At 45.1% G+C, this 18,232-nt stretch overlaps 1 pseudogene; it reads left to right on the forward strand.

Moving 5' to 3' along the window:
- Positions 1-18,232, forward strand: part of LOC128585535 (coiled-coil domain-containing protein 162-like) — a 49,851-nt pseudogene that overhangs the window by 17,765 nt on the left and 13,854 nt on the right.

Below are 18,232 nucleotides of genomic sequence, written 5' to 3' on the forward strand. Positions count from 1 at the left end.
GGGCTCTTGGAGAGAAAGTTGGTGGATAAAGTCTGCCCCACACTGCATTTTGACACAAGCACAGTTGATATTTATGGTGACCCAAGAAGGCAGGGACAGGGTATGGAGCAGCTTTTAGGAAATAAATTGCCCTGGGTGGCACCTGTGGCTCAAAGGAGTAGGGCACCGGCCCCATATGCCGGAGGTGGTGGGTTCAAACCCAGCCCTGGCCAAAAATTGAAAAAAAAAAAAAAAGTTCTTACACCAGGAAATAAATTGCCCTGAGGAGGATTGTGCCAACAGAAACCACATAGGCTGTAGTCCAGCTCAGGGCTGCTTCCAGAGGGCTGAATGCACAGTCAGTGGGACAGAAGTTCACCTGGAGAAAGGGGCTGCTGGGAGTCCCCTACACTTCCCCGTCACCATCAGTCACAGCCTCCTGTCTGCCTACTTCCGCCACCTCCACATTCCAGGTCCCCTACAAAACTCTGTTGTCACCCTCCCCTCTCCCTCTTCCAGCCCCACCTCCACTCTGGGCTACACCCTTGGGCTGATCTCTCAGCTCAGCCTCTTGAAGCCACAGCAGAGCCACCCAGAGAAGGAAGTAACACAGCTTCTTTGCCTCTGGAGGTGCCCAGGGGAAGTCCCAGCCATCCCCATCTCTGTGATGTTACACAGACTCGCCAAAGGGTTCCTCACCCTGGCAGGGAAAGCATCATGTTGGCTAAGAGGCCATGGCAGAGGCCACGTGGCTCAATTCTGCATGTTTGTTTGGGACCCTCTATCTGCAGGGACTGGTAGTTTGAGAAGTGTTTGCCCTGTATGGGATCAGTTCAAGGCCCTGTGGGCACACCCTTGTCCTGGCACTGATGTCCAGGACAGTAGAGGGTGAGTCACTGTGGCTGGCTCTGGACACTGACCAGATGAGCTCACTGGCCGCACCTTGCTGGCCTCCAGTGTGGTATTGTGACTTCTCACAGCTCAAGGCTTCCATCACCAATGAGAAGTGTTTCCTTTGTCATGCAGCCTTGACCTTTCACCATAGAAGGTCAAGGCACAGGGGATGGTCTTGAGTTCCCTTTGCCTTATGTAGTTTGAGAAGTGTTTGCCCTGCATGGGAGAAGTTTGAGGCCCTGTGGGCACACACATGTTCTGGCACTGATGTCCAGGACAGGTCTTGAGTTCCCTTTGCCTTATGTCAGCCTCTAAAATATGGCTGCCCTAGTGTTCTCTTTCTGGGGAGAGCAGGGCCAGAATTGTAACAGGCAAAATGACCTGCCCTCACCCCACCCCACTGGAGGGGCCCATGAGGAGGGCTCCTGAGAGGCAGGCAGGGGAAGCTGAGCCTCTGCCCCTAACTGCCTGGCTAATGCTCACTAAGTCCAGCCCACCCAGAGGTCTCCACCTGCTGATTCCATGCCACAACCTTGATTGCATCCTGCCAAGCTGGTAGAGTTGGTAACCTCTATTTTTTTTTAAAAACAGCTTAACTATCTTTTAATTAATATGTACATTTTAAATATATTTATATAATTTTAATTATACAGCATACACAATATAAGATTATATCATAGTAGGTCATCAAGTCTCCTTGCCTTTGGAACCAGCCTGTGCCTCTCAGCTCTGACATCGACAACTGATACCTCTCATGTTTTGCTGCCACAATCCAGCCAGGCAGTTGAGGGTATGAAAATCTTGCTGCTTTAGTTTCTTCCTTCACACTAGGAATTTGGGGGAAATAAGAGGCAAGGGACTTTTTTTTTTTTTGTTCAGTTGCAAAATGGAATTCTAAAGCAGTGGCTTGAGTGGCAAAGACACCTGAGTCGGAGAACTTGGCAGACTGGAGCTTTGTGAATTGTCAGTCAATGAACTAAAGACCAGACCTGAAACATCACTGGGAGAAGTTTTCAGATTACAAATTACAGAGCAGGATAAGAGGCCAACAGACTGGAGCTTTGTTTTAGTTAGGGTTCTCTGAGCTGGCTAGAAATTCAGACAAGTGTTAGCACAGCAATCTTGAGTCTGGACGCTTGAAACTCAGGCCTAAGAATTTCTTCTTCTTTGGGGGATCTCCGTCTTTGCTCTTAAGACCTTCAATTGATCGGATGAGGCCCACTCAAACTAAGGAGGGTGATCTACTTTACCCAGTGTCTTCTGATTTATTTTTTATTTTATTTTATTTTATTTTTTTCTTATTTATTTATTTATTTATTTATTTGAGACAAGAGTCTTACTTTATGGCCCTTGGTAGAGGGCTGTGGTTTCACAGCTCACAGCAACCTCTAACTCCTGGGCTTAGGTGATTCTCTTGCCTCATCCTCCCGAGTAGCTGGGACTACAGGTGCCCACCACAATGCCCGGCTATTTTTTGTTGCAGTTTTGCCTGGTATATGCTCACCACCCTCGGTATATGGGGCTGGCACCCTACCCACTGAACCACAGGTGCCACCCTATTTTTTTTTAATTTTCTCTATACATATACATGTGTTTATTTGGTTTCCACTTTTTGCCTTCACAAAATTTAAAAGGCTTAAAATTTAATAACAATAACAATGTTTAAGATAAGGACTAAAAACAAAAACCTCATAAAGAACGAATGAAGATAAATACATTCAGAAAAGAGCTCTCACAGCCATTGCAGTACATTGAGCTCCACAGAGACAGCGCCAGGGCAAGTGAGAGCTGGATGGGCACTGGGCGACTCTGTGCCTCGCTGAGGAAAAATAACTAAACACGGGCAAAGGAGATCCTAAGAAGCCGGGAGGCAAAATGTCATCCTATGCATTCTTTGTGCAAACTTGTCGGGAGGAGCACACGAAGCAGCACCCAGACGCTTCAGTCAGCTTCTCAGAGTTTTCTAAGAAGTGCTCAGAGAGGTGGAAGACCATGTCTGCTAAAGAGAAAGGAAAATCTGAAGATACGGCAGAGGCAGACAAGGCCCATTATGAGAGAGAAATGAAAACCTACATCCCTCCTAAAGGGGAAACAAAAAGGAAGGTCAAGGATCCCAATGCACCCAAGAGGCCTCCTTCGGCCTTTTTCTTGTTCTGTTCTGAGTATCGCCCAAAAATCAAAGGAGAACATCCCAGCCTGTCCATTGGTGATGTTGCAAAGAAGCTGGGGGAGATGTGGAATAACACTGCTGCGGAGGACAAGCAGCCTGATGAAAAGAAGGCTGCAAAGCTGAAGGAAAAATACGAAAAGGATATTGCTGCATACCCAGCTAAAGGAAAGCCTGATGCAGAGAAAAAGGGAGTTGTCAAGGCTGAAAAAAGCAAGAAAAAGAAGGAAGAGGAGCAAGATGAGGAGGATGAAGAGGAGGAAGATGAAAGCGAAGATGATGATGAATAAGTTGGTGCTAGCGCAGTTTTTTTTCTTGTCTATAAAGCATTTAACCCCCCTGTACACAACTCACTCCTTTTGAAGAAAAAAATTGAAATGTAAGGCTGTGTAAGATTTGTTTTTAAACTGTACAGTGTCTTTTTTTGCATAGTTAACACACTGTAGAATGTGTCTTTAGATAGCCCTGTCCTGGTGGTATTTTCAATAGCCACTAACCTTGCTTGGTACAGTCTGGGGGTTGTAAATTGGCGTGGAAATTTAAAGCAGGTTCTTGTTGGTGTGCAGCACAAATTAGTTATATATGGGGATAGTAGTTTTTTCATCTTCAGTCGTCTCTGATGCAACTTATACAAAAAATTATTGTCCTGTTAACTGAATACCACTCTGTAATTGCCAAAAAAAAATGGCAAAAATAGTTGTAGCTGTTTTGTTGACATCTGAATGCTTCTAAGTAAATACAATTTTTTTATTAAAAAAATACATTCAGAAAAGAAAAAAGATTATATCATAGTAGAAAATACATTCATGTTTTAAAAAATACACTCAATCTTATTACTGATTGATAACCACTGTTATTATTTTGGCACATTTCCCTCCAAACTCTATAACATTATTCCTATTCATGGCACTTTTGTTTTACAAAATAAGATTATTCTATGTGTCCTTTTTTGATAGTGTGCTCTTTTTCACTTGACTATATGTTATAAACGTCTTTCCTTGTCAATAAACATACGTCCCTTCCATGGTGGCCATTCAGTATATTCTCATGTAGGTGAGCCAGGTGGAGTCAACTCATTTTCGTTGTTAGGCAATTTAGATTGTTTCCATGTTTCTTTTCTACTGGAAAAAAATATGAAGAACATGTGTTTGCATATGTTTTTCTGTACAACTTTTATTCCCTAGAGATAAGTTCCTGGAAGAGGCATTACTGGGTCAGAGGCCACAGACAAGTGAAGCAGGCCTCCAGCACTGTGGCTGACTCCCTCTGCCCTCCTTCCTCAGTGCGAGGTCTCATCACCATCTGCTAGTTGTCTCAGTAACTTACCTTGGCTTTCCCCAGGCTTCCCCTGAGCTCAGTGGGGCCCTGAGATTGCAGTGACAGAGCAGTATCCTGGACCTCCTCAGAGAAGCAAATCAGAGCCAGAGGGACCACCCCAATCTCCGAGAGCAGGCTACCAATGACCAGGGGCCAGCCTGACCCTGGGAGTGTCACAGATACGGCTCATATAAGAGGACCGGCCGGGTGTTAGACTTGGCCCCATAAGGCCTCCCAGATACACACAACACAGATACCCTTGCTGACAACACAGTAAACACAGATGCCTCTGTGGACACGCAGGTCCTAGTTGCATAGATCTATCCTCTCTTCCATATATTGGCTCTCATTTTAATCCAGAGCCTAAATCTAAGCCTGCGTTGGACTTTTCCTCTGTTCCTACCTTTTTGAAAGTGTGCCCTGGAGACAGAGGAGATAGGTAAATGGAATTGCCTAGAGAATGAGTCCTGTGACCCCTAAACCAGAGTGGGGGGCCCTTCCAGATGCTCCATTATTCACAGAGCCCCTGTCTGGCCTTCCTCCTGCAGTGCTCTCTCCACACGGTAAGACATGCCCTGGGCCTTGGGGACATGTCCACTCACAGCACCACCTTCCTTCCAGAGCACATCACAAGTATCTAGGATGCTGGAATGCCTTGACTCTGGCCTGTGTGTGCCTCCTCTCTGGACCATCCTCCCAGAGGGAGAGTGGACCTCACACTAGTGTACATGCTGACCTGGGGGTGGCCAGGGGTCACCTGTCAGAAAGTGGATGGAGTTTGGACATGTGGGCTGGGATGTCCACTCGCAGGCATGTGAGGGCCCTCACAGCATACTACAAAGTGTGGTTGGGGGACCAGCTCTCCCCAGGTCACCACCCTTCTGCATAGAACTCAGAATAGTCCAAGACTAATAAATTCAAACCTGGCCCTCAGTCATTTTCACACAGTCTATTTTTCAAGGTAGGAAAATTAAACATTTCATTTGACTAGTCTGTTCGTTTGATTTATAACCTTTAAATATTTCAACACATGCTGTGTGGGCCTCCATTCCTCTCATCCCTGGTCGTGCAAATGTTCAGAGCAGACCCGAAAGAGAGGTTCGCAAGGTGAGAGCAGATGTTTGGGTACAAAGGAGAAACGACAGCTGATCTATGGACCAAAGTGGCGTGTGCCTACAGCCTGGCGAGGCTGCCTTCTTGGAGTGGCTGTGAATGACGTCTCTTCCTTTTCAGGTCACTTTCAGGAAAGACCACCTTGACGCCTGCCTCCTGCCCCTGGGTTGCGATGTGATGGCGAGAGAGTGAAGCAACTTTGAGACCTACTCCATGAGCTACGAGCATGTGCTGCAGCGCGCCACCCAGACGCTCCACAGGAAGGAGCAGGTGGGCGGCTGGTGGGGTGGGTGGGTGGGGAGCTGCAGAGGGGACAGGTGGGGACAGGTGTGGGCAGGGAAGCCCAGCGGTCACTCAGAAGAAGAAAATAAAGCTGAGAGGAGGAGGAGGGGAGTGGTTTTTATGGCAGAACTGTGGGTGAACGATCCTCTCTCCACATTTCTCTTCTCAATAGCTCATTTTCCTGGACTCTGCTATTCTCAGTTGTGAAAGTGATGGCCCCCATAACACTGGGTTATGTGCTTTGGGGGTGTCCCATGGGACAGGAGAGGTGAACAACAAAGGGGCTGGCCCCCGGGGGAAGGTGAATAGCTGACCTTTCCACCTCAGCAAACACAAGGCACCCTGTGCTGTTCCTGGGCTGGCAAAGAAGCTGGGTCTGTGAGCAAACTGTCTCCAGGGTGTAGGGCATGTTCAGCCCTTTAAGGTGCAGTCCCACTGCTGGGATCCGAGAGTCACTGCCCCTGCCCCAGACTGTGCACTGCCATGGAGTAAATGGCACCAGAGGTCCAGTGTGGTTTTAGTTTATACCTAAGAAAAGTGCAAAAGTCTGCGAGACTAATTAAAATCTCAAAGGAAGCATTAAAATGCCAGGTTGTGAGTCTGGTATTTGCCTGCCTTTTAGCTCATCCCCATTGGTGAGTTCTCTGCATCCCTGTGGATACTGGAAGTTGATGTCTTTTGATGCTGTGCTGGACATCCTGGAGTCCAAGGGACAAGCACAGTCCCATCTCCAGACAGAGCCCAAAGTTCCCAACACAAGGCCCCATTAACACAAACAGGAGGTGTCCAGGGCATGTTGTGTTGTGAGCCCTGGATGAATAGTGTGCGTCTGAGTTGGTTGTGACCTGCTTTCTCCCCCTCAGGAATTAGAAGCTATACAAAGAGGCCAGGGTCCACCCGAGGGCGACGCTGCCCAGGTAGGCCACTTACAAATATTATAAAAAGGTTATCCTCTCCATTTCTCACATCCACACTCAGGGTTAGCCAGAGTTGGGACATGTTAGTGACATTTGCTTGTGCCACCTGTAGGAGTCCCATCAATGACTGTTCACTGCAGAAACACCTGAGGAATGTACTTGGTTTTTAAGCAATTCTGTTTGGAGGGCATTTGTTTCCTTTATCTTTGGTTTTTTAGTTGTTTTGTTATTTCGTATTTTTTATTTGTTTTTGTTATTTGTTTTCTTTGAGATTAAAGTATATTCTAAAAAAGAAGGAGTATTTGGGCTGAGATGTCAAGGGAAAGTCATTTGGAAATGGAAGCCAAGAGAGTTGGAGTATTTTCTTCAAGTGAAAAGTACTAAAATAGTGGTACTCTGGGGGCATTCAGTCCAGCCAGCACATTACAGAGCATGAACTAAGTGTCCGGTACTGTTCTGGGACTTTTGAGTCAACTTGGATTCTTCTGCTCACACTTGGGCAGCAGGAGGTTCCCCTTCTGCATTGAGTTCAAAACAGGATTGCACGTTCAGTGCTAACCTATACGCAACTGTTCTGTAGTAGCAGTTTGGAATTCCTAAATTGGGCATCCGTATATATTTCTGCTTCTAGATTGCAGAGCTTAGTCACAATATGATCATGGAAATCACTGCTCTGAGAGCCCAACTCACAGACTTGGAAGAGGAGAATCTGAATCTCAAGAAGCAGGTGAGAAAAGAAGTCCAGGAGGACCATGAAGCATTAGTTCAAGCTCTGTTCATGACCTGTTTACCCATGAAAGTGAGTGTCACCCGTCAAATGTCTAAGCAGCCCCTCGGGGAGCCAGAGTAGCTGATTTCCACAGTGGCCGCACGTAGGTCAATGACAGGATGGACTCTGTATAACAAGACAGCCTTAGGACCAAGAATTTCCCAGCTCTAAGCTTTTGCTGCAGAGTCAGCGAAGGGTTGTCATCCTTTTACCATACTAGACACTGAATTTTGGCTAATTTAAATGTTTGCTCTTCAGACTCTATTGCCAGTGCCATTGTTGCCATCTGTTGCTGCTGGGGGTGGGTTTCTGCTGCTCCAAACCCCCACCACTTTCTACTACTGTTTTATCTGTTGAGTGTGACTATTCCAATGGGACAGGAGAGTGTTCTGGGCCAACACAGACCCCATGTAGGTAGAACAGACATCTCCTAAGAGCTCTCTGGGCAGATTCAGAATTTGAATCAGCTTTTAGAGATTTGTCTTAACTCTCAAAATGCCTGCCAGACTTTCTGTGACATTCAGAGAGCCACTGACGTGTCAGCCAAGACCCATCCCAGAAGAGAAGGGATGGGGTGCCACATGCCTACAGCACCGTGGAAGCCAATCACTTTCATCCATGTCTGAGCAGCCGTAGGATAGACGCCACATGCCTTAAATGACCCACAGGACACCTGGTCCAGCTGCCCCTTGGACCAGGTGTCCTGTGCCTGGACCAGCTTTGTACTTGAAATTCATCTGCGTGAATTTCAGTACAAAGCTACAACCCCTATCCCGCTCCCTTCCTTGTTATTGGATATACCCCAGAGCCAGCCCATTTAGGTCCTTACCTCACTGTCTCTCCCTACGGGTTCCAAGTGGTCCCCGTTGTCATTATGTTAGTGGGAGTGTCCACCAATACTCACCTTGGCCTGGTCATCCCAAAGAGGATTGGCAATTTCTCCCTACTTGCAAAGTACAGTTCTTACAAATACAAAAGCATCAAAACCAAAATTCATTTGGCTTGGTGCTGCTGGAGGTGGCATGAGCAGACAGTGAAGGCTGGAATTTGCCAAGTGATCTTTTGAATGTGAGATTATTGAGAATTTTCTTAAGTTCCTTTTACCTTCTGCCAGAAGTGTCCTGCTGGACACTTGGAGCTGTGGGCCTTGGAGCAGGACAACTTGGATAAAAAGTGAAGTCTTTACTACTCCCAGGCTAAAGCCCCCTCAAGTAAGGAATTCCTGTTCTACTATAGGGCTCCAAGAAGGTGGTGAAGTTACCACCAGGCTTCCTGCCCTGGCTCCCAGCTGGCCGCCATCCCCCTGCCATCCTCTCCAGGGAAGTGGTTCAGAAGGGAGAGGACAAACCTACCCAGGCTGTCATAACAAAGTGCCATTGACTAGGTAGCTTAAACAACAGAAATTTATCTTTTCATAGCTCTGGAAGCCAGTCTGAGCTCAGGGTGCCAGCAGGGTCTGTTCTTGGTGAGGGCTTCCCTTCCTGGTTCCAGATGGCCACCTTCTCACTGTGTCCTCACATGAGGCGACAGAAAGAAAAATCTCTCTGTCTCTCTCTTCCTCTTCTTAAAAGACCACAGTCTTATCAGAATAGAGCCCCGCTCTTAGGACCTCATTTTAATCTTAACTACCTCCTAGAGATCCCATCTCTAGATGCTGTCACAATGGGGGTTAGGGTTTCAACATACAAACTGGGGAAGACACAACTCGGTCCCCAGCGCTGCGTCTGCGGTGCGCTCACCACTGATCAAGCTGCTTCTTCAGATGCCTTAGCCATAGCCGTGCAGAGCAGAATGTTTCAGAATGAAGGTTTTTGCTGGAGCCGAAACAGGAAGGCAGCAGCCTGGTTCCTTTCTCCATTTTGTCTCCAGGTAATAGAGTGCCTTGGTGGTGTCCCGTCCCTGTCTTGTCTGATCAGATTCTGCTCTGAGTCAACCTGGCAGCAAAAGTCCGCACTTCAGCTTTTCAAGTAACTCACAGGGCACTGTGGGGGACGCACTTTCCCCCTGTGCCCACCCCTGTCCTCCCAGTCCAGCTTGCCTGGGTGTTGACAAGGAGGGCACACTGTCTGCGCAGCTGTGCAAGTGATGACGCCCTGTGGATAAAGGATGATCCCGGCAGGGCTGCTGGTGTGATTTTCACACAATCCATGTTGGCATCGTTGTCCGGGTGGAAGTTATTTCATTGTGGAATCATTTCCAAAAGTCAGGTTGTAGAAGGCACAATGACTCTTTCTCAATTGCCCTCTCCTCCACCCAAATCCATTTTACTGCCGTGACTTGAGTCTGCAATTTGTAGGAGAAGCTGGATTAGAATCAGCTTAATTTGATCCAGAAAGTGTGTGAGCTCATCAGCGAAGTGAAGACAGAAGGGATGGACACTACGAAGGACCTAAAGAGAAAGTGGGGCTTAGCCAGGCCTGGAGCAGGAATGCAAGAAAACCCAGCCAAAGGATGTGACTTCGTTTAGCAATGGGATATCAGTGTTTCCTCCCAGCATCTGCTCCCGCTGTCAGCCCTGTTTATATTCCCTTCTTATGTCCCTGGGAAAGCATCGGGCATTTTAACGGGGTCACTGGGACTCAGTGCACAATTGTATTATCTCCTGGAAGGCATGTTTCTGAGGTTAGGATTCATGCCCTTCCCAGGAAAATATTGGAGCCAGCCTTTTCTAAAATGAGCCTTCTTAGCAGAAGCAGCTGTGGGCCTTGGAGCAGGACCACTGCAGCTTGGCCACCCTGGCTGTGCAGCAGGTGCACTTTTGGGCCCAGCTGAGCAGGGCAGAGAAGGTGAGCGCCGGGGAGGGGAGGCCTAGACAGCCCAGGTAGCCCCTCCATGGCTGCAGCATCTGGGCTAGTGGGCACTGGTATCAGGTAGCAGGGCCAACCTTCTGGAAGGATCTGACAGTTGGTGGTTTTTCTTGGGGACAGGCAATGTTAGAGCCTTGGGAGAAATAGAAAATAGGCAGAAGAAAATAGCGAAGGCCATCAATCAGAGATTTAGCACGAGGGGAGTGGAAGACGAAAGACAGACTTTGACAGGGCCATGGCTGCTTTGTCAAAACACTTCATATCTTTGACTTTCACACATGATTCTCTGAGGAAAGTGAAGTAACAAAATAATAAATGGAAAATATGCTTTAAAGCAAATTGCAACCAAAGCACATATCGATAGTGCTTTGAAACTTTCACTTACTGTTTCTGAAATTCTGTTTAAGTCTGATCTGTCATAGCATCCTTATTAAAATCCTGGAAGCAGGTACCAGCAGGCGCGCCCTTCTACCAGAAGCTGGAAAGAAGGGGGGATGAGGAAGTAGTTTAGATACTGCTTAGGAAGCTCCAAACATGGAAAGGAAACTTATTTCCTCTCCTACTGTCTTTGGGATGTTTACAGGAATCTATTCAAAGTAAACAAGCGTGTTTGAGCATCAAGCTGATGGCAGAACAAGAAGCGGATTTATTTCTCCAGCAGTTGCTGGCTGTCAGGCGGGTCCTGGCCAGGGCACAGGCGGACAATGCCAGGCTGTGGAAGCAGCAGGATGAGCAGGTATCTGGGCCTCAGACCCTCTCTCTCCCTCTCTCAGAACATGTCTGCAACGCTGAACGTGGCAACCAGCCGCCGCCACCGAAGCTCCACTGTGTGAAGCTACACAATGGCACAGCCAGGAAGAGATGGCCTGGACTGGCCCTTTCCAGTCCCAAAACCAAAGGCAGTGGTCAAAAGGCTTTTGTTCTTAACTTGTGTTTGGCTAAGATGATCAAATATCACCCAGAGCAAGATTATTGTCTTGTGTGTATACCTGTCTGAGGTGTATGTTTCCCTGTTTGAGGATCTTCTGCCCAAGGGTATCTTAGGACCCAGGACTCTGCCTGGCACACAGGCCTCTCACAGTACAAGCACCCTGGCTAACAGCACCCCTCTGCATGTGCAGAGTGGCTCAGCCATTGTTACTGTCCTCCAGACAGAGTCTCAGGTCCTGTCCCAATAAGTCTTACTTTTGGAAGTTACTGCTGCTTGAAAGGGGATGGCACCCAAGTTACAGTGTTTTAAATATAAGCGTTTCCTAACTGTGCCAACCCTCTGAGCATGAATGAAGCAGAGACCCTGGGTTGGAGTTTCAATAACAGTCTGGGAAAGCCAGACTTAAAGTCACCATACAAATACGAATATTCATTAATATTAAGTATTGATTAGTATTTAGGATGCTACTTATTAGAAAAACTTTGGAACAGAACCAAATTATCACTACTCCTTTCTTTCTTTAACCATCTAGAATCTTACTTCCCTGAAACTGTTTTGGAAGTCAAAACAGAGCCAAAATCAGACCCTCCCCTCCCACTGTGTGTGTGCAGTGTGACCCTGTCGCCTGGTGCTAAGCCCTGACCCCTCCACGACTTCCTCCTGATGAAGGCTTCATGACAATGTGAATATCATGTGTCATAGCTATGATGATCACACTAATAAGCTAATTAACATACACATTTTTTCTATTTAGATTTATTTTATTTTATTATTATTATTTTTTATTGTTAAATCATAGCTGTGTACAGTAGTGCAATCGCCTGTACCCATTCTAAAATGCACCACAGATGTGGCCCCACCCATGACCCTCCCTCCACCAAAACCTCCCCCCTCCCTTCCCCTTCCTTGGCCCTTTCCCCATAGTCTTGTGCTATAGTTGGGTTATAGTCTTCATGTGAAAGCTATAATTTAGCTTCATAGTAGGGCTGAGTACATTGGATACTTTTTCTTCCATTCCTGAGATACTTTGCTAAGAAGAATATGTTCCAGCTCCATCCATGTAAACATGAAAGAGGTAAAGTCTCCATCTTTCTTTAAGGCTGCATAGTATTCCATGGTATACATGTACCACAATTTGCTAGTCCATTCATGGGTCAATGGGCACTTGGGCTTCTTCCATGACTTAGCAATTATGAATTGGGCTGCAATAAACATTCTGGTACAGATGTCTTTGTTATATTGTGACTTTTGGTCTTCTGGGTATAAACTTAGTAAAGGAATTATAGGATCGAATGGCAGGTCTATTTTATGTCTCTAAGTATTCTCCAAACATCCTTCCAGAAGGAACGTATTAGTGGGCATTCCCACCAGCAGTGTAGAAGTGTGCCCTTTCCTCCACATCCACGCCAACATTTCTGGTTTTGGGATTTTGTTATGTGGGCTACTCTTACTGGGGTTAGGTGATATCTCAGAGTAGTTTTGCATTTCTCTGATAATTAAGGATGATGAGCTTTTTTTCATGTGTTTGTAGATTTTACATCAGTCTTCTTTAGAGAAGTTTCTCTTTAAGTCCCTTGCCCACCCTGAAATGGGGTCACGTGTTCTTTTCTTGCTAATAAATTTGAGTTCTCTGTGGATTCTGGTTATTAGACCCTTACTGGAGGTATAACCTGCAAATATCTTCTCCCATTCTGAGGGCTGTCTGCTTGCTTTACTCACTATGTTCTTGGCTGTGCAGAAGCTTTTTAGTTTGATCAGGTCCCAGTAGTGTATTTTTGATACTGCTTCAATTGCCTGGGGAGTCCTCCTCATAAAATATTCACCCAGGCCAATTACTTCAAGAGTTTTCCCTGTACTTTCTTCAAGTATTTTTATAGTTTCATGTCTTAAGTTTAAATCTTTTATCCAGTGAGAGTCTATCTTAGTTAATGGTGAAAGGTGTGGGTCCAGTTTCAATCTTCTACAGGTTGCTAGTCAGTTTACCCAGCACCATTTGTTAAATAGGGAATCTTTTCCCCACTGAATGTTTTTAATTGGCTTGTCAAAGATCAAATAACAGTAAGTAGCTGGATCCATCTCTTGGTTCTCTATTCTGTTCCAGACATCTACTTCTCTGCTTTTGTTCCAGTACCATGCTGTTTCAATCACTATGGATTTATAGTACAGTCTCAGGTCTGGTAGCGTGATTCCTCCTGCTTTGTTTTTATTGCTCAGTAATGTTTTGGCTATTCGAGGTTTTTTCTGATTCCATATGAAACAAAATATTATTTTCTCAAGATCTTTAAAGTATGACAATGGAGCTTTAATAGGAATTGCATTAAAATTATATATTGCTTTGGGCAGTATGGACATTTTAACAGTGTTGATTCTTCCCAGCCATGAGCATGGTATATTTTTCCATCTGTTAACATCTTCGGCTATTTCTTTTCTTAGAGTTTCATAGTTCTCTTTGTAGAGATCTTTCACGTCCTTTGTTAGGTATACTCCCAAATACTTCATCTTCTTTGGCACTACCATTTGGAAAGGAATAGAGTCCTTGACTGTTTGTTCGGCTTGGTTATTGTTGGTATATATAAAGGCTACAGATTTATGGGTGTTGATTTTGTAGCCTGAGACATTGTTATATTCCTTGATCACTTCCAAAAGTTTTGTAGTAGAATCCCGAGTGTTTTCCAGATATACGATCATATCATCTGTGAAGAGTGAAAGTTTGATCTCTTCTGACCCTATGTGGATAACCTTGATCGCCTTTTCTTCCCTAATTGCAATGGCTAAAACTTCCATTACAATGTTAAAGAGCAATGGAGACAATGGGCAACCTTGCCTGGTTCCTGATCTAAGTGGAAATGATTTCAATTTAACTCCATTCAATACGATATTGGCTGTGGGTTTGCTCTAGATGGCCTCTATTAGTTTAAGAAATGTCCCTTCTATACCAATTTTCTTAAGTGCTCTGATCATGAAGGGATGCTGGATATTATCAAAAGCTTTTTCTGCATCAATTGAAAGAATCATATGGTCTTTATTTTTAAGTTTGTTTATGTGTTGAATTACATTTATAGATTTACGTATATTGAACCAGCCTTGAGACCCTGGGATAAATCCGACTTGGTCATGGTGTATAATTTTTTTGATGTGTTGTTGGATTCTGTTGTTAGGATCTTATTGAGTATTTTAGCATCTATATTCATTAGTGATATTGGTCTATGATATTCTTTTCTTGTTGGGTCTTTCCCTGGTTTGGGGAGCAAGGTGATGTTTGCTTTGTAGAATGTGCTGGGTAATAGTCCTTCTTTTTCTATATTTTGGAAGAGGTTTAGTAGTATAGGTACTAGTTCTTCTTTAAATGTTTGGTAGAATTCTGACGTAAAGCCATCTGGTCCTGGGCTTTTCTTTTTAAGGAGATTTTGTATAGTTGATGCTATTTCAGAACTTGATATAGGCCTGTTCAACATTTCCACTTCGTTCTGGCTAAGTCTTGGTAGGTGGCGTGCTTCCAGGTATTGGTCGATTTCTTTCAGATTTTCATATTTGTGAGAGTAGAGTTTCTTGTAGTATTTGTTAAGGATTGTTTGAATTTCTGAGGGGTCTGTTATTATTTCATCATTACCATTTCTGATTGATGAAATTAGAGATTTTACTCTTTTTTTCCTGGTTAGGTTGGCCAAAGGTTTATCTATTTTATTGATCTTTTCAAAAACCCAGCTTTTGGATTTACTGATCTGTTGTATAATTCTTTTGTTTTCAATTTCATTTAATTCTGCTCTGATTTTGGTTATTTCTTTTCTTCTGCTGCGTTTGGGGTTGAAGTGTTCTTCTTTCTCCAGTTGCTTGAGATGTTCCATTAAGTTATTGACTTCCTCTCTTTCCGTTTTCTTGAGGAAGGCTTGCAGTGCTATAAATTTCCCTCTTAGGACTGCCTTTGCAGTATCCCAGAGGTTCTGGTAATTCGTGTCTTGATTGTTGTTTTGTTCCAAAAATATGGTGATTTCCTTCTTAATCTCGTCTATAACCCATGTATCCTTCAGCATAAGGTTGTTTAGCTTCCATGTTTTTGTATGGGTATGCAGGTTCCTTTTGTTATTGAGTTCAGCTTTTTTCCATGATGGTCTGAGAAGATGCAAGGAATAATTTCTATTTTTTTTAATTTGCTGAGGTTAGATTTGTGGCCTAGGATGTGGTTGATTTTCGAGTATGTTCCGTGGGCTGATGAGAAGAATGTGTATTCAGTTTTTTGGGGATGAAATGTTCTGTAGATGTCTGTTAAGTCCACATGTTGAATGGTTGAGTTTAAATCTAAAATTTCTTTGCTTAGCTTCTTTTTGGAGGATCTATCCGAGACTGCTGGGGGTGTTAAAATCTCCAACTACTATGGAAGTGGAGGAAATTGAGTTGCTCATGTCTGTTAGAGTTTCTCTTATAAATTGAGGTGCGTTGTGGTTGGGTGCATAAATATTAATAATTGAGATCTCATCATATTGACTATTACCTTTAACAAATATGAAGTGTCCATCCTTAATTATTTTCGTTGGTTTAAAGCCTATTGCATCTGCGAACAGGATTGCAACACCTGCTTTTTTCTGCTTTCCATTTGCCTGGAATGTAGATGACCATCCCTTCACCTTGAGTCTATATCTGTCTTTTAATGTAAGATGCGATTCTTGGATGCAGCAAATATCTGGCTTGAGTTTTTGTATCCAGTCCGCCAACCTATGCCTCTTTAGAGGACAATTTAAACCATTCACATTAATTGAGAGTATTGATAAGCCTTTCAAGAGACCGGTGGACATTTTTAATCCTTTTGCAACTGTGGAAGTTGGAATTTGATCAAGAGTTTTTTGGGTGGGTTTACTTTTGTGGTGGTGAATTACGCTGGTCTTTATGGAGGATAGGTCTAAGAATGTCCTGGAGAGCTGGTTTAGTTGTGGCAAATTTCTTCAACATGTGAATGTCGTTGAAGTATTTAATTTCTCCGTCATAAAAGAAGCTCAGTTTAGCTGGGTACAGGATCCTGGGTTGAAAGTTATTTTGTTTTAGGAGATTATAAGTCGATGACCATCCTCTTCTAGCTTGAAAGGTTTCAGCAGAGAGATCTGCAGTTATTCTAATATTCTTCCCCTTGTAGATAATGGTTTTCTTTCATCTGGCAGCTTTCAGAATTTTCTCCTTCATGTTAACTTCTGTGAAATTGATTATGATGTGTCTGGAGGATGTCTTATTTGGGTTGAGTCGTGCTGGAGTTCTGAAACTGTCTGCTATCTGAATTTCAGAATCTCTTGGCATGTCTGGAAAGTTCTCCTTCATAATCTCATGGAGAAGAGACTCTGTGCCTTGTGAAGCCACTTCGTCACTTTCAGGGATCCCTATAAGACAAATATTGGTTTTCTTCAAATTATCCGAGAGCTCTCTGAGAGAGTGGTCTGTTTTTGCTCTCCATTTCTCTTCTTCTTTGAGGGTTTGGGAGCATTAGAAAGCTTTGTCTTCAATGTCAGAAATCCTTTCTTCTGCTTGCTCCATTCTGTTACTGAGGGATTCTACTGTGTTTCTCAGATCTTTGAGGGATGCAACTTCTTGGCTCAATGTGTCGAAATCTTTGGTCATTTGGTCTTTGAATCCGTTGAATTCTTAGATAACTTTTGGAATTCTAATTCAATCTTATTTGCTATCCAGATTCTGAATTCAATTTCTGACATCTCAGCTATTTGTTTGTGCAAGGGGTCTTGTGCTGTTTCTGCCCCATTGATCCTTGGGGGAGTTGATCTACTCTGATTATTCATATTGCCAGAGTTTTTCTGTTGATTTCGCCTCATGATTGTTTTTCACTGTTGCCTCTGGCTGTCCTCAGAGTTGGGGAGTGTCTCTCCAAGATTAGACCCCAGTGGGATCACTCTATTGTTGCTGGATCTTTGTAGGGAGTGACCCTGTGTAGTTCCTCTGGAGCTGCTTTAGCTAGGGAATTCTGGTTGTGGAAGGAGCTCCAGTTTGTGACATACCCGGATCCAGCAATAGGGCTGGGGGTGGTGCACACGGTTCTGGGAGTGGCAGGCGTCCAGCGACTTTGGCACAGAGATCCCAAGGCTCCAGCAGTCTCTGGCCAGGAGAAGAGCTCTGCGCAGAGGCAGGGAGGGCTCCAAAGGGCACACAGCTACCAGAGTCCCTGTCCAGATGAACGGGCTAGTGTGGAAGCTGGGAGGACACAGGAGGGAGGACACAGGGTTGCGTGGCTTCCGCAGTTCCTGGTCAGGGAATGCGGAGGCCTGGTGGGTGCGGGTCACCGGTCGGGGGTCACTGCACAGCTCTTATGGAGGTCTGGGCGGCGCCAAGCCCAGGAGGTTGAGGTTTCTATGAGCTGTGACATCATGGCACTCTACCCGGCAATAGAGCAAGGCTCCAGTGTCCCAAAACCATCTCACTCTGCCCCTAAGGATTAAGGCTGTAAGGCAGCTCAGTCTCCGCCTTTAGGCTGCTCAGTCAGTAGGTTACTTTGACCTGCCCAATCCTTGCTCTGAGACTCTGAGGGCGGAGCTTGCCGGGGCAGTTCTTTCACAATGGCTTCTTGTGCCCAGCTCAGGGGCTCAGTCTGGGGCCCCAGACAATGCCCAAAGTTCTCCACGCTCCTGCTCAAGCTCTCCCCAAGGCAGTTCAACTGAGCGCCAAGTCCAAGAACACGGAAACAGTTCACAGGTAAGGCCTTTCCGGTTTGCAGTCTCACTGCTGCTTGTACTTACGGTTGCCAGCGTGATTAGGTCGATCGAACACATGCAACCACTTGCCAGTTTTCCACTGTTTTTGTCCTCCTCTTGGGGTCCAGAAGTCCCTTGCTGGCTCCCTGTATCCTCAAAGGGATGATTATAGGCAGATCCCACCGGCCAGAGATGCCTGGAGTCTTGTCTCCCCAGACTCGCTGTTCCCAGTTGCAGGGAAGCTGTTACTCGTCTGCCATCTTTAATTTCTCCTTCAACATACACATTTTTATCAAATCTTGGTGCTAATCTGACCAAATCATTTGACTGTTACTGCCATTGAGTGGCCTGGTCGCTTGCCTGGCCTTTGCTG

Source organism: Nycticebus coucang, chromosome 5, assembly GCF_027406575.1.
Source record: "Nycticebus coucang isolate mNycCou1 chromosome 5, mNycCou1.pri, whole genome shotgun sequence".
Lineage (NCBI taxonomy): Eukaryota > Metazoa > Chordata > Mammalia > Primates > Lorisidae > Nycticebus > Nycticebus coucang.